A 17,944-nucleotide genomic window follows, 5' to 3' on the forward strand; every position below is an offset into this window, starting at 1 on the left:
TCTGTTGAGGCCTGTTTTGTGACCAATTATATGGTCAATTTTGGAGATGCCATCATGAGGTGCTGAGAAGAAGGTGTATATATATATTTTTTTAGGAAGGAATGTTCTATATACATAACACAACTGGAAAATCTGGATGAAATGGACAATTTTCTAGACAGATACTACATACAAAAATTAAATTAGGATCAGATTAATCATCTAAACAGTCCCATAACCCCTAAAGAAATAGAAGCGGTCATTAAAAGCCTCACAACCAAAAGAAGCCCAGGATCATATGGGTTTAGTGCCAAATTGTATCAAACCTTCAAAGAAGACCTAATATAAATACTCTTTAAACTATTTCACAAAATAGAAACAGAAGGAACACTATCCAGTTCATTCTATGAAGTCACAATTACACTTATACCTAAACCATGCAAAGACCCAATAAAGAAAGAGAACTTCAGACCAATTTCCCTTATGAATATTGATCCAAAAATACTCATTAAAATTCTTGAAAACTGAATCCAAAAGCACATCAAAGCTATCATCCACCATGATCAAGTAGGCTTCATCCCAGGGATGCAGGGATGGTTCAATATATGGAAATCCATCAACTTAATCCACTATATAAACAAAAACTGAAAGGGAAAAAACCCACCTGATCATCTCATTAGATGCTGAGAAAGCAATGGATAAAATTCAACATACTTTCATGGTAAAAGTCTTGGAAAGATCAGGAATTCAAGGCCCATACCTAAACACAATAAAAGCACTATACAGCAGCAATTAGATAACAAAAGGAGGTCAAAGGGATACAAATTAGAAAGGAAGAAGTCAAAATATCCCCATTTGCAGATGATATGATAGTATACTTAAGTGACCCCAAAAATTACACCAGAGAACTCCTAAACCAGATTAAAAAAGAAAAAATCAGCAAACTGGCTGGTTATAAAATTAACTCAAACAAATCAATAGCCTTCCTCTTCTCAAAGGATAAATAGGCTGAGAAAGAAATTATGGAAAGGACATCCTTCACAATAGTCACAAACAATATAAAATACCTTGGGGTGACTCTAACCAAGCAAGTGAAAAATCCATTTGACAAGAACTTCAAGACTCTGGAGAAAGAAACAGTCATTTTGCTTAAAGCAATTTACAGATTCAATGTGATCACCATCAAATTTCCAACTCAATTCTTCATAGAGTTAGAAAGAGCAATTTCCAAATTCATGTGGAATATCAAAAATGTCAGAATAGCAAAAACCATTCTCAACAATAAGAGAACTTCTTGGGGACTTATTATCCCTAACCACAAGCTATTTTACAGAGCAAAAGTGATACCAACTGCATAGTATTAGTACAGAGACTGGTAGGTAGATCAATGGAATAGAATTGAAAATCCGAAAATGAACCCACACACGTATGGTCACTTGATCTTTGACAAAGGAGCTAAAACCATCCAGTGGGAAAAAGACAGCATTTTCAACAAATGGTGCTGGGTCAACTGGCAATCATCATGTAGTAGAATGCAAATCGATCCATTCTTTTCACCTTGTACAAACCTCAAGTCCAAGTGGATCAAGGACCTACGCCTAAAACCAGATACACTGAAACTAATAGAAGAGAAAGGTGGGAAAAGCATCGAACACCTGGGCACAAGGGAAAATTTCCTGAACAAAACACCAATGGCTTATGCTATAAGATCAACAATAGACAAATGGGACCTCATAAAATTGCAAGCTTATGTAAGGCAAAAGACACTGTCAATAGGACAAAATGGAAACCAACAGATTAGGAAAAGATCTTTACCAATCCTACATTTGATAGAGGACTAATATCCAATATATACAAAGAACTCAAGAAGTTTACTCCAGACAATCAAAAATTCTATTAAAATGGGGTATAGAGCTAAACAAGAATTCTCAACTGATTAACATGAAATGGCTTTGAAGCATCTAAAGAAATGTTCAATATCCTTAGCCATCAGGGAAATGCAAATCAAAACAACTCTGAGATTCTGCCTCACACTAATCAAAATGATTAAGATCAAAATTTCAGGTGACAGCAGATGCTGGGGCAGATGTGGATCCCTCCATTGTTGGTGGGATTGCAAGCTGGTACAGTCTGGAAATCAGTCTGATGGTTCCTCAGAAAATTGTACATGGTACTACTTGAGGACCCAGCTATACAACTTCTGGGCATATACCCAAAAGATGCTCCAACATATAACAAGGACAAATGCTCCACTATGTTCATAGCAGCCTTATTTATAATAGCCAGAAGCTGGATAGAACCCAGATGTCTTCAACAGAGGAATGGATAGAGAAAATATGTTACTTATACACAATGGAGTACTACTCAGCTATTAAAAACAATGACTTCATGAAATCCTTAGGCAAATGGATGGAACTAGAAAATATCATCCTGAGTGAGGTAACCCAGTCATAAACTAACACACATGGTATATACTCACTAAATGGATATTAACCCAAAAGCTGGGAATACCCAAGATATAATTTACAGACCACATGAAGTTCAAGAAAAAGGAAGATCAAAGTGTGGATGCTTTAGTCCTTCTTAGAAAGGGAAACAAAATACTCACAGGAGGTAATTCAGAGATAACTTGCGGAGCAGGGACTGAAGGAAAGGCCATCCAGAGACTTCCCTACCTGGTGATGTGTCCCATATACAGTAACCAAACCCAGACACTATTAAGTGCATGCTGACAGGAGCCTGATACAGTTGTCTTCTGAGAGGCTCTGCTAGAGTCTGACAAATACAGAGGCAGATGCTTGTAGCTAACCATTGGTCTGAGAATGGGGTCCCCAATGGAGCAAGTAGAGAAAGGACTGAGGTAGCTGAGGGGCTTTGCAACTCCATAAGAAGAACAACACTATCAACCAACCAGAACCCCCAGAACTCTCAGGGACTAAAATACCAACCAAAGAGTACACATGGAGTGACCCATGGCTCCATTTACATATGTAGCAGAGGATGGCCTTGTCAGGCATCAATGGGAGTCAAGGCTCTTGGTCCTGTGAAAGGCTTGATGTCCCAGTGTAGGGGAATGCCAGGGCAGGGAGGCAGGAGGGAGTGGGTGGTTGGGAGGAGGAGCACCCTCATAGAAGCAGGGGGGAGGGGTATGGGATAGGAGGTTTCATGGAGGGGAAAATGGGAAATTGGATAACATTTCAAATGTAAATAAAAATTTATCCAAAAAAAGAAAAGAAAAAAATTAAGGTATCCCAGATTAGTCATGAATTTACATTTCAGGAGTGGCAATACCTTCCTCTCCCTAATTTCCATTTTTTAGAAGTGTAATTTGCATTTGGAAACCCTTAGGAATAAAAAAAAATGAGGTTTAATACAGTGAAGTCAAGTCTGAAATCACAAACCAAAGGGGAGAGAAGGGAAAGAAAGCAAGGGAAGGGAAGGGAGTGGAAGAGAGAAGAGAGAACAAAGGAGAGGAGAAGAGAGAGAGGAGAGGAGAGGAGAGGAGAGAAGGAAGGAGAGATAGAGACATGGAGAGAGAGAGAGAGAGAGAGAGAGAGAGAGAGAGAGAGAGAGAGAGAGAGAGAGAGAGAGATCAGTTTAAGAGCTTCCAAGTACTTAGAATGCTCCTTTTTTTTTTTTTTTTTTTTTGGATCTTCTCAGAAGACCATCTGGGAAACTCACACACAGATAAGAAACAAACCCACACATTTATATTTATATTCCTTTATATCTTTTTTAGTTCTTTGAGAGTTGCAAGTTTTGTACGACCTGTTTTGCTCATATTCAGCCCACTTGCCCAACTGTTTCCATGTCCCTCCCTTTCCTGTCTATCCAACTTCGTGTCTCCTTGTTTATACCCTTCCCAACAAACTTGTTCATCTCAAGTATGGATGTGTGGTGTCTCACTGGAACACGGTCAGCTTACCAGGGGCTACCCTCTTAGAGGAAACTGTCATTTTTCTCTCTCAACAGCTAACTATTGCAATTCAAGAAGACATTGCACCCAGCTCTGCTACCCATGATGGAATTTGATCTGGCTTGAGTTGGCAGAGATTCTGTGTGTACTGTCACAACTCAGCTGAGGCTTTGAACATGCAGCTGCCCTGCTGTGTCTCTTTCCCTAGTTCCTCTGCTCTTTCTTTCCTCGTATACCTCCTGTTAATGATGGCTCTGACACCTCTCTCATTTGTCTATCCTGCCTCCCTGCATGCTCTAGGTGAACAGTTTTAGTGCCTGTTGGTTTACTCTTGTGAGCAGATTAATTAAAGGGTGAAAAATGCTTATTCCTTCCTTATTCCCACAAAAGGTATACATTGGTAATATAAATTATTTTTTTCTGGTCACCTACCTCAATGATTGACAAACTATAGCCCAAGGACCAAAATTAGCTCAATGTTTCATTTTCAAAATGTTGTTGTAAAAATATAAAAATAAAAAAAGTATAGTTGTCTTTTACCTCACTAAGTCCTGCACCACAGTGCCCCAAGATATCTGCTAGATATCTTGGCGGAAACCCATCCTAATTCCGCGGCAGCCCAGTGTCTCCTGCCACCACACACTACTACACTCAAACCGTCACATAAAAGAACACACAACACAATAATCTTAGATCCAATTGATACTATATAATTGCCCACTTAAACATACAAAGTCCGGTACCATCCATCCCTTAGGAACATTGATAACAACCTGTAAATACACAGAACAGAATCTTAACGTCACCTGCCATATTGTCCTGCCACGGCTTCTCCTTCTCCCTCTCTCCAGTCTCTACCTTTCTGTCCTAGTCTCCTCCTCTTCCTTCAAACTTCTCTCCCTCCCATCCTTCCTTCTCATCCAATGACAGGCCTCCTTCTATCTTGTGCCTGCCTCACCTGTGACATCATCCTCCATCAAAATCAATTCCTATTTCCATGCAACTGTGCTCATTTTCTTCTTATTATATGGTTATTCCAATGTTAAAATGGCAGAATTGAATATTTGCAAGAATGTCTTTATGGTGCTCAAATCACATGATATATAATACATACATACATACATACATACATACATACATACATACAGGTTCTTTGCAGAAAACAAAAAAACCTCCTTAACTCCATCCAGTCGTCCAAAACATGTCTTGTTGGTACACATCTTTAATCCCAGCACTTGTCAGGCAGAAGCAGGTAGATCTCTGTGATTTCTGTTCATCTTCATAGAGAAACAGTATCTCAAAATAACAACATAAACAAACCAAAAAGGAAAAAACAACCAAGCTGGAGTAGGAGATATTCTTCAATAGTTAAGAACTTTTATTGCTGTTGCAGAGGACCTTGGCTCAGTTCTCAACACCCACGTACTGGCTCACAACCACCTATAACTCTCATTCCATGGAATCTCATGCCCTGTCCTGGCTCCATAGGTACTACACATAAATGTAGTACACACACATGCACACAGGCAAAACACTCATACACATAACACTAATAAATCTTCCAAAAAACCCCTGTTTTCTTCTTTCATATAAAGGCTGTAGTTGTCTGATTGCTAATATTGCCCTCAGCATTACTGAATTCCCATACAAGTTTTATCATGGGTTGCTTGTGGCTCTCCCTTCTCCCTGGAGGCTCTTGGCCATGGGCTCTTAAGAACAAAGGGAGCAGGTGTGGGTGGGTTTCAGATGGATTGACTTCCGGGATCAGATAGTTTAACTTTATTCGGGGTGGAAAAAAACTATATAGATCTTGATGAGTGGGTAAGGATTTCCAGGGTGGAGATTGGCTAATTTAGGAATGCTGCATTTACATGAAGAGAAATTCTAAGAACCTGCCTGGCAGGTTCCGAAATGGGGGTCAGGGACTGAGCCTGTAATCTGGCCATAGGCTTCATGGTTTTCCTCAGAGGTTTTTTTGGGAGTCTCCCTTGAGAAGGGCTGATTGGTCATAACGCACTACAGAATTATCATTTATCAGGAAAGGCTGAGAGACTTATATGCTGACTCATGCAGCACATGAAGGAAGTTCTGTACACAGTCATTCTCCAGAAAAGATGAGGCAACTGTGCTTGGAGACTTCTCCAGGTCAGGCAGAGAAGAAGCCCCGCTGAGAAAAGGAGCCCTCCATTTTGTGCCAAGCTTGGAGAGTTTATCTGTACTTGGTAGACTGTGACCTTAATAATAGCAGTCTTCCAACAGTTGTTGAGTTTCTAAGTATATAACAATACCATCTGGAATGAGATATACTTTATGACCTGTCTATCAGTTTTAACTGTATTAAATGTCACCAGTATATGATTGAATGGTAGTATATGTAATACTTAGTAGCTAGACTGTTTCTGGAATTTCGACACTAAGTGACATGATGACTATAATATTAGTAATCTTCTTTAAAGTTAATATTTTTACAATGCTAAGAAAATGATAGGCCTAAAGCATTATGTTAAATGAAATAAGCCACTATAAGCTCATTAAAATTGTTATAAAATGACTAATAATGACAAGTTTGGGTATGATGAGTTATCAGGAACTAGGATTGCTGAGCCCTTTGTAATGTACAGATAGTAAATATTTTACCTTGTATGGGTTGTGTAGTTCAAAAGCAAGAAATTAAAGTACTTGCTGTACAAACTGGGTTTAATTTCTGGACTCACTGTAAAAGGCTGGGATATAGTAGGACAGATGTGTAATCAGCTGCAGAGCTATAGTGAGCTTCAAGATGAAGACAGAAGACTCACCCTGAAGTTCACAGGCCAGCTAGCCTAGCGTATGCACATTAGCCTAGTGTATGCACGGTGGTAGAGTGGAGTCCTTTCCTTACTGGGTTTCCACTCTTAACACTGTTTCTCAAAGTCTCCATTTCCTTGCTTAATTTTTCATGCATGCTGGAGATTTTCTCATCCACATTACTGACATAGCTCCTCCACACTGCTGATTTTGAGCTTCAAGTCTTGGGTTTAATTCATTAGATTTTTGAATCACCTTTTAGATCCTTGAGTATATTTGTCAGTAAACTTGAAATCCTGGCTTGGCATTTTGTCTATTTCAGTTTTGATCCCACTAGTCATAGCTATGATTTTTTAAAAAAAATTATTTATTTTTACGCTCCAGATTTTATTCCCCTTCCAGTCAAGCCCCCAACAGTTCTACATCCCTCCTCCTTCATGTCACCACAAGGATGTCCCCACCCCACCCACCCTACCAGCCCTCTAAACTTCCTGGGGCCTCCAGTCTCTTGAGGGTTAGGAGCATCTTCTCTGACTGAACCCAGACCCAAATGTCCTGTGCTGTATGTGTGTTGGAGGCCTCATCTCAGCTGGTAGATGCTGACTGGCTGGTGATCCAGTGTCTGAGAGATCTCGGGGGTCCAGGTTAATTGAGACTGCTGGTCCTCCTACAGGGTCGCCCTCTTCCTCAGCTTCCTCCAGCTTTTCCCTAATTCAACCAGAGGAGTCAGCAGCCTCTGTTCATTGGTTGGGTGCACATATCTGCATCTGACTCTTTCAACTGCTGGTTGGGTCTTTTGGAGGGCAGTCATGGTAGGTCCCTTTTTGTGAGCGCCCCATAGCCTCAGTAATGGTGTCAGGTCTTGGGGCCTCCCCTTGAGCTGGATCCCACTTTGGACCTGTAACTGAACCTTCTTTTCCTCAGGCTCTTCTCCATTCCATCCCTACATTTCTTTCAGACAGGAAGAAATATGGGTCAGAGCTTTTGACTATGAAATAGCAACCCAATCCCTCACTTGATGCCCTGTCTTTCTGCCGAAGGTGGGTTGAATAAATTCCCTCTCCCCACTATAGTGGATTTTATCTAGGATCACCTGCTTTGAATCCTGAGAGTCTCTCACCTCCTAGGTATATTCTGAAGGTTCCTCCCAACCTCCTTCCTCCTGAGGTCGTTTGTTTCCATTCTTTCTGCTGGCCCTCGGGGCTTCATTCCTTTTCTCCTACCCAATACCAGATCATGTTCCCTTTTTCTTCCACTCCCATCCCCTTTCCCTCCCCTGTCCCTCCCTCCATTCCCCCACCCCATGTGGTTGCTTTCTTCTCCCTCCCAAGTGGGACTGTGGCATCCTTACTAATTGGAAGTAGACCTACCTAAAGATCCAGAAATACCACTCTTGGGAATATACCCAAAAGATGCCCCACCATGCCACAGAGCACATGTTCCACTATGTTCATACCAGCTTTATTTGTGAAAGCCAGAAGCTGGAAACAACTGAGATGTCCCATGACAGAAGAATGGATATAGAAATGTGGTTCATTTACACAATGGAATACTACTCGGCTATTAAGAATGAGGATGTCCTGAGTTTTGCAGGCAAATGGATAGAACTAGAAAATGTCATCCTGGGTGAACTCAGACCCAAAACGACATGCACCATATGTTCTCACTAATAAATGGATATTAGCCAAAAGAAAAAGAGTACAGAATACCCAAAATTCAGTCCACAGAACTAAAAAAGGTCAACATGCTATGTTTTTTTAGAAGTTGTGCTGCCTTGTTTTTCTGAGGTTGCTGCATTCTTGCACTGTGATCTGAACAAATGTTGAACAGCTTACTCTGAAGCTTCCACTCACAGACCACACATAGAGTACAAATCAAACTGCTGTAGCAGCACCAACGTTAAACTATGCCACACACACACACACACACACACACACACATCACACACACACCACACACACACACATAACATCACACACACAGGCACACACACACACATGCACGCATGCACAGACACACACATACACACACATGCACACATCACATCACACACACACAGGCACAAAGGCACACACATACTTAAAATCAATTAAAGTTCATGAAAATTTTAAAAATAATCATAAAAATGGTAGAAATAATGTACTTATGATGTGCAGTTCAAAATAATTTTGACCACAAATATATATAACATATATTGTATATGCATATATGCATATACACACACACTATATCTATATCTATATCTATATCTATATCTATATCTATATCTATATCTATATCTATATCTATATCTATATCTATATCTATATCTATATCTATATCTATATCTATATCTATATCTATATCTATATCTATATCTATCTATCTCTCTCTCTCTATATATATATATATATATATATATATATATATATATATATATATATATATGGAGGAGGGAGTAGAAAAGAAAGCAGTGCATATGTTGGACTCTAAAGCAGTCCTTATGTTCAGAAAAATCCAGGTATGGTTGCTTTGTATAGGAGGCATGAAGTGATCTTGCCTCAGACGATGTCTTGGCACTCTGCAGAGGAGAAAATGCCATTTTTATTTCTGCTTTCAGAGATTGTTGGCTGCCACATAGTGACAGAGAACCAGAAGTGTGAAAACAGCATGCCCAGTGTGTTAGTTAGCATCCGTGACCACAAGCTCTGAAGTTGAAATTATTTAAAGAATTTGTGGCAATGGTAAGTGAATGAGATAAAAGGAGATGGCAGGAAGAAGTAGAGACAAGGGGAGGCTTCACATGAAGAGATGAGAGATTTGTTTTTAGGAAGAGGAAATAAAGGGAAGCAAAGAGTAAAAATATTTCTCAGTAAAGAAAATGCTCAAGGACAAAATGAGATGACTGGAAGGAGAGGAATTTTAAAAAGCACGAGTATTTTAAGAATAAATTAGTTGGTGTTGAATACTATTAAAAATATAATAGAGTTCCTGGTTGCTGCCGCCACGGAGAGCTCGTAGGCAGCACCCCACGAGCAAACTTGAGCCTCAGGACCACAGGTAAGACCAACTTTTCTGCTGCAAGAGACCTGCCTGGTGAACTCGGGACACACAGAGGCAGAATTCCTCTAGGACCGAGCACCTCCTGTGTTTACCAGGAGTCCCACACCCGCGGATCCCAGCCTGCAGCAGCTCTCACCGCCTGGTCAGGTGAGCACTCCTGAGGCTGCAGAGCGGAAGAGACCACCAACACTGCCCATCCCTGCTAAAATCCCTGGCACAAGAGGAAACTGTATACAGCCTCTGGGTCCCTGTAGAGGAGGGCCCAGGAGCAGCAGATCCACTGCGTCTGAGACACCGCCAGAACTAGAAGGGACTGACCTGATAAACAGTTCTCTGCACCCAAATCCCATGGGAGGGAGAGCTAAACCTTCAGAGAGGCAGATACGTCTGGGAAACCAGAAGAGACTGCACTCTGCACACATCTCTGACGCCAGAGGAAACCAGCAAACGCCATCTGGAACCCTGGTGAACTGAAGCTCCTGGAAAGAGCAGCGCAGGTCTTCCTGGTTGCTGCCCCCGCGGAGAGCAGGTAGTCAGCACCCCACGAGCAAACTTGAGCCTCGGAACCACAGGTAAGACCAACTTTTCTGCTGCAAGTGACCTGCCTGGTGAACACAAGACACAGGCCCACAGGAACAGCTGAAGACCTGTAGATAGGAAAAACTACACGCCCGAAAGCAGAACACTCTGTCCCCATAACTGGCTGAAAGAAAACAGGAAAACAGCACTACAGCACTTCTGACACACAGGCTTATAGGACAGTCTAGCCACTGTCAGAAATAGCAGAACAAAGTAACACTAGAGATAATCTGATGGCGAGAGGCAAGCGCAGGAGCCCAAGCAACAGAAACCAAGACTACATGGCATCATTGGAGCCCAATTCTCCCACCAAAGCAAACACGGAATATCCAAACACACCAGAAAAGCAAGATCTAGTTTCAAAATCATATTTGATCATGATGCTGGAGGACTTCAAGAAAGACGTGAAGAACTCCCTTAGACAACAAGTAGAAGCCTACAGAGAGGAATTGCAAAAGTCCCTGAAAAAATTCCAGGAAAACATAAATAAACAAGTAGAAGCCCATAGAGAGGAGTCACAAAAATCCCTGAAAGAATTCCAGGAAAACACAATCAAACAGTTGAAGGAATTAAAAATAGAAATAGAAGCAATCAAGAAAGAACACATGGAAACAACCCTGGATATAGAAAACCAAAAGAAGAGACAAGGAGCTGTAGATATGAGCTTCACCAACAGAATACAAGAGATGGAAGAGAGAATCTCAGGAGCAGAAGATTCCATAGAAATCATTGACCCAACTGTCAAAGATAATGTAAAGCGGAAAAAGCTACTGGTCCAAAACATACAGGAAATCCAGGACTCAATGAGAAGATCAAACCTAAGGATAATAGGTATAGAAGAGAGTGAAGACTCCCAGCTCAAAGGACCAGTAAATATCTTCAACAAAATCATAGAAGAAAACTCCCCCTACCTAAAAAAAGAGATACCCATAGGCATACAAGAAGCCTACAGAACTCCAAATAGATTGGACCAGAAAAGAAACACCTCCTGTCACATAATAGTCAAAACACCAAACGCACAAAATAAAGAAAGAATATTAAAAGCAGTAAGGGAAAAAGGTCAAGTATCATAAAAAGGCAGACCTATCAGAATCACACCAGACTTTTCGCCAGAAACTATGAAAGCCAGAAGATCCTGGACAGATGTCATACAGACCCTAAGAGAACACAAATGCCAGCCCAGGTTACTGTATCCTGCAAAACTCTCAATTAACATAGATGGAGAAGCCAAGATATTCCATGACAAAACCAAATTTACACAATATCTTTCTACAAATCCAGCACTACAAAGGATAATAAATGGTAAAGCCCAACATAAGGAGGCAAGCTATACCCTAGAAGAAGTAAGAAACTAATCGTCTTGGGAACAAAACAAAGAGAAGAAAAGCACACAAACATAACCTCATATCCAAATATGAATATAACAGGAAGCAATAATCACTATTCCTTAATATCTCTCAACATCAATGGCCTCAACTCCCCAATAAAAAGACATAGATTAACAAACTGGATATGCAACGAGGACCCTACATTCTGCTGCCTACAGGAAACACACCTCAGAGACAAAGACAGACACTACCTCAGAGTGAAAGGCTGGAAAACAACTTTCCAAGCAAATGGTCGGAAGAAACAAGCTGGAGTAGCCATTCTAATATCAAATAAATCAATTTTCAACTAAAATTCATCAAAAAAGATAAGGAGTGACACTTCATATTCATCAAAGGGAAAATCCACCAAGATGAACTCTCAATCCTAAATATCTATGCCCCAAATACAAGGGCACCTACATACGTAAAAGAAACCTTACTAAAGCTCAAAACACACATTGCACCTCACACAATAATAGTAGGAGATTTCAACACCCCACTCTCATCAATGGACAGATCATGGAAACAGAAATTAAACAAAGACGTAGACAGACTAAGAGAAGTCATGAGCTAAATGGACTTAACAGATATTTATAGAACATTCTATCCTAAAGCAAAAGGCTATACCTTCTTCTCAGCTCCTCATGGTACTTTCTCCAAAATTAACCATATAGTTGGTCAAAAAACGGGCCGCAACAGGTACAGAAAGATAGAAATAATCCCATGCGTGCTATCAGACCACCACGGCCTAAAACTGGTCTTCAATAATAATAATGGAAGAATGCCCACATATACGTGGAAATTGAACAATGCTCTACTCAATGATAACCTGGTCAAGGAAGAAATAAAGAAAGAAATTAAAGACGTTTTAGAATTTAATGAAAATGAAGGTACAACATACCCAAACTTATGTGACACAATGAAAGCTGTGCTAAGAGGAAAACTCATAGCGCTGAGTGCCTGCAGAAAGAAACAGGAAAGCGCATATGTCAGCAGCTTGACAGCACACCTAAAAGCTCTAGAACAAAAAGAAGCAAATACACCCAGGAGGAGTAGAAGGCAGGAAATAATCAAACTCAGAGCTGAAATCAACCAAGTAGAAACAAAAAGGACCATAGAAAGAATCAACAGAACCAAAAGTTGTTTCTTTGAGAAAATCAACAAGATAGATAAACCCTTAGCCAGACTAACCAGAGGACACAGAGAGTGTGTCCAAATTAACAAAATCAGAAATGAAAAGGGAGACATAACTACAGATTCAGAGGAAATTCAAAAAATCATCAGATCTTACTATAAAAGCCTATATTCAACAAAACTTGAAAATCTGCAGGAAATGGCCAATTTCCTAGACAGATACCAGTTAAGGAAGTTAAATCAGGAACAGATAAACCAGTTAAACAACCCCATAACTCCTAAGGAAATAGAAGCAGTCATTAAAGGTCTCCCAACCAAAAAGAGCCAGGTCCAGACGGGTTTAGTGCAGAATTCTATCAGACCTTCATAGAAGACCTCATACCAATATTATCCAAACCATTCCACAAAATTGAAACAGATGGATCACTACCGAATTCCTTCTATGAAGCCACAATTACTCTTATACCTAAACCACACAAAGACACAACAAAGAAAGAGAACTTCAGACCAATTTCCCTTATGAATATAGACTCAAAAATACTCAATAAAATTCTGGCAAACCGAATCCAAGAGCACATCAAAACAATCATCCACCATGATCAAGTAGGCTTCATCCCAGGCATGCAGGGATGGTTTAATATACGGAAAACCATCAACGTGATCCATTATATAAACAAACTGAAAGAACAAAACCACATGATCATTTCATTAGATGCTGAGAAAGCATTTGACAAAATTCAACACCCCTTCATGATAAAAGTCCTGGAAAGAATTGGAATTCAAGGCCCCATACCTAAACATAGTAAAAGCCAGATACAGCAAACCAGTTGCTAACATTAAACTAAATGGAGAGAAACTTGAAGCAATCCCACTAAAATCAGGAACTAGATAAGGCTGCCCACTCTCTCCCTACTTATTCAATATAGTTCTTGAAGTTCTAGCCAGAGCAATCAGACAACAAAAGGAGGTCAAGGGGATACAGATCGGAAAAGAAGAAGTCAAAATATCACTATTTGCAGATGATATGATAGTATATTTAAGTGATCCCAAAAGTTCCACCAGAGAACTACTAAAGCTGATAAACAACTTCAGCAAATTGGCTGGGTATAAAATTAACTCAAATAAATCAGTAGCCTTCCTCTACACAAAAGAGAAACAAACCGAGAAAGAAATTAGGGAAACGACACCCTTCATAATAGACCCAAACAATATAAAGTACCTTGGTGTAACTTTAACCAAGCAAGTAAAAGATTTGTACAATAAGAACTTCAGGACTGAAGAAAGAAATTGAAGAAGACCTCAGAAAATTTAAAGATCTCCCATGCTCATGGATTGGCAGGATTAATATAATAAAAATGGCCATTTTACCAAAATTGATCTACAGATTCAATGCAATCCCCATCAAAATACCAATCCAATTCTTCAAAGATTTAGACAGAACAATTTCCAAATTCATCTGGAATAACAAAAAACCCAGGATAGCTAAAACTATCCTCAACAATAAAAGGACTTCAGGGGGAATCACTATCCCTGAACTCAAGCAGTATTACAGATCAATAGTGATAAAAACTGCGTGGTATTGGTACAGAGACAGACAGATAGACCAATGGAACAGAATTGAAGACCCAGAAATGAACCCACACACCTATGGGCACTTGATTTTTGACAAAGGAGCCAAAACCATCAAATGGAAAAAAGACAGCATTTTCAGCAAATGGTGCTGGTTCAACTGTAGGTCAACATGTAGAAGAATGCAGATCGATCCATGCTTATCACCCTGTACAAAGCTTAGGTCCAAGTGGATCAAGGACCTCCACATCAAACCAGACACACTCAAACCAGTGAGAATGGCTAAGATCAAAAACTCAGGTGACAGCAGATGCTGGCGAGGATGTGGAGAAAGAGGAACACTCCTCCATTGTTGGTGGGATTGCAGACTGGTACAACCATTTTGGAAATCAGTCTGGAGGTTCCTCAGAAAATTGGACATTGAACTGCCTGAGGATCCAGCTATACCTCTCTTGGGCATATACCCACAAGATGCCCCAACATATAAAAAAGACACATGCTCCACTATGTTCATCGCAGCCTTATTTATAATAGCCAGAAGCTGGAAAGAAGCCAGATGCCCTTCAACAAAGGAATGGATACAGAAAATGTGGTACATCTACACAATGGAATATTACTCAGTTATCAAAAACAATGACTTTATGAAATTCATAGGCAAATGGTTGGAACTGGAAAATATCATCCTGAGTGAGGTAACCCAATCACAGAAAAACACACATGGTATGCACTCATTGATAAGTGGCTATTAGCCCAAATGCTTGAATTACCCTAGATGCCTAGAACAAATGAAACTCAAGACGGATGATCAAAATGTGAATGCTTCATTCCTTCATTAAAAGGGGAATAAGAATACCTGTGGCAGGGAATAGAGAGGCAAAGATTAAAACAGACACAGAAGGAACACCCATTCAGAGCCTGCTCCACATGTGGCCCACACATATACAGCCATCCAATTAGACAAGATAGATGAAGCAAACTAGTGCAGGCCGACAGGAGCCGGATGTAGATAGCTCCCGAGAGATACAGCCAGAATACAGCAAATACAGAGGCAAATGCCAGCAGCAAACCACTGAACTGAGAATAGGACCCCCGTTGAAGGAATCAGAGAAAGAACTGGAAGAGCTTGAAGGGGCTCGAGACCCCATATGTACAACAATGCCAAGCAACCAGAGCTTCCAGGGACTAAGCCACTACCTAAAGACTATACATGGACTGACCCTGGACTCTGGACTCTGACCTCATAGGTAGCAATGAATATTCTAGTAAGATCACCAGTGGAAGGGGAAGCCCTGGGTCCTGCTAAGACTGAATCCCCAGTGAACTAGATTGTTGGGGGGAGGGCGGCAATGGGGGTAGGATGAGGAGGGGAACGCCCATAAAGAAGGGGAGAGGGAGGGATTAGGGGGATGTTCGCCCGGAAACTGGGAAAGGGAATAACACTCGAAATGTATATAAGAAATACTCGTTAATAAAAAAAAAGAAAAAAAATATAGTAGAGATAGAGAAAGAAAGAAGGAAGAAGTCCAGAGATCAAGTAGAAAAGAGAGACAAAAAGAACATAGGGTCTGTAGACTCATACTTCTGTAGGTACTGTTCTGTTTTGTTCTGTTCTGTTCTGTCCTGTTCTGTTCTCTTTTGTTTTGTTTTTTTTGTGTACAGCCATTGAATCTGTATTGGACAAGTGTCTGCTGTCCACCAGAGCTGTCTTCATCTTGGTAGTTTTTCCTTCTTCCATAGCTGACACATCTGCTAGAGACCAACCCCTGTAGTGGCTAATGTCCTAACTAGGGATCTGACAGGGAGACTCTAGGAGCTTTGTTAGTGTGGAACACTTTCACAACGTCAACAGCCATACTCAGAGGACATAACTTTGTGTTTCCTGAGGTACTTGGTATTAATTGCCCTGCTACGGGATGTGTCTGTGGATCCCAGTAAATTCTGACTCTGCAATGGTCAACAGTAGACAAAGAGCTCTAGAGGCACCCACTCACCAAAAACCCAGAGCTTTCAGACTCCACGGATAGACTCAGCTAATGGGAGCCACTCCTGACCATAGAAAACTCTTGAACAGTTTCCTTGACTAACCAACCTTCTCCTACCTGGTCCCTTTGAATTGTTAGTGTTTAACTCTCTTTTCTATAACTCTCTCCAAAGGACTCTGCTCACCGTGCAGCTCCAGCAGGCCAAAATGACGGTCCCGTTCTGAGATTCCTAGTGCATTTCAATTTTTAACAATAGATTCAATCATCTTCTGTCTCGAGTCATAACATCCCCCCAACCCCCCAAAAAAAAGTGTTTTCCTCGACTGCTGATCCATATTCAGGAGGAATTACTGTGTCATCAGAACCCACAACTGAATCTGAGGCTGGTACGAGCTAGAGGATTATTGTGAGGTCAGACATATCAGTCAGTCATTCACCATTGGAAGAAGCTCAGCTCCTCCCACACAGAGCCCTGTATGGCTGAGCCGTGCTTGATTTATTTCTCATATAGGTTGGTTCCTTTCGGTGTCCTCTTACTGCCTTTGGGAATTTCCACAGTCTGTCATCTCTTTAATGTTGTAACAGAGCTTCCCCTTTCCATTTCTTATGCTCACTTTTTTACTCAGTCACACAAAAGCAACTTCTAGCCTACCATTTTTCCCAGGAGTCCTGGAGGTATAATTATGCTAGAATATGTTTAGAATACTTCACTCTGGGTCAACTTTCATTTATAAAACTCAACATAAAGTTCTGGTTTCTTTCTGAATGCTTTTTGTTTTAAGTACTTATGTTTCATTCTTTGTTTTTTCTTAAAGACTCCAAATATATATATATATATATATATATATATATATATATATATATATATATATATATATATATATTGATTGCTTGCTCATGGCTGTCTTTCATTATTTTCTTTATGATTATTTACTTTTTCCCTCTATCCCAGCCCCAATCTCTTGAAAAATGTATGCTTTTCTCCCTCAAGTACTTCTTTGAGAAATTGACATACAAAATATGCCCATAATATTCAGATATGTGCGTTCTTCTCACAATCAGTTTTTAAGCTATTTAAAGTCCAAAACCCAAGCACACCATGCTTTTTGGAAAGCTGCAAAGTAAGAAAAGGTTTGGAGCTCATAACACTGAAAACCAGGTGTTTTGAGTCACCATCGCACTATGGTAGGGAACCTTCCAGAGCACCCTGAATATTTGGCTGACTGTCTGACAGTCCCACTGAAATCCTAATCCTTAAGCCTAGAGTCTTTCCAGTGCTAAAGTTGTAGCTGCTTTAGATCCATGCTAAAAATCTTCAAATTACCTACACTGAGAAGTAGCATATTCATTAAGAAAATAGCACTTATACACAAGGCTACAAGTTGTGTGTGTGTGTGTGTGTGTGTATTTTATTTAAACTTAGTTTTCAGAAGAAAACCACAATTACATGCAGTCCTTTCACCCAGGCCTTACCCTGGATCTCTAGAGATGTGAGGCTTTATCTCAAAGCTCCATATCTGAGGAGCCAAGAGAAAGCTTTCAAGGTGTCCCTACCAAACCCCACATATGTTATGGAATGACAGAGAAGT

The sequence above is a fragment of the Rattus norvegicus genome, chromosome 8 (genome assembly GCF_036323735.1).
Source record: "Rattus norvegicus strain BN/NHsdMcwi chromosome 8, GRCr8, whole genome shotgun sequence".
Lineage (NCBI taxonomy): Eukaryota > Metazoa > Chordata > Mammalia > Rodentia > Muridae > Rattus > Rattus norvegicus.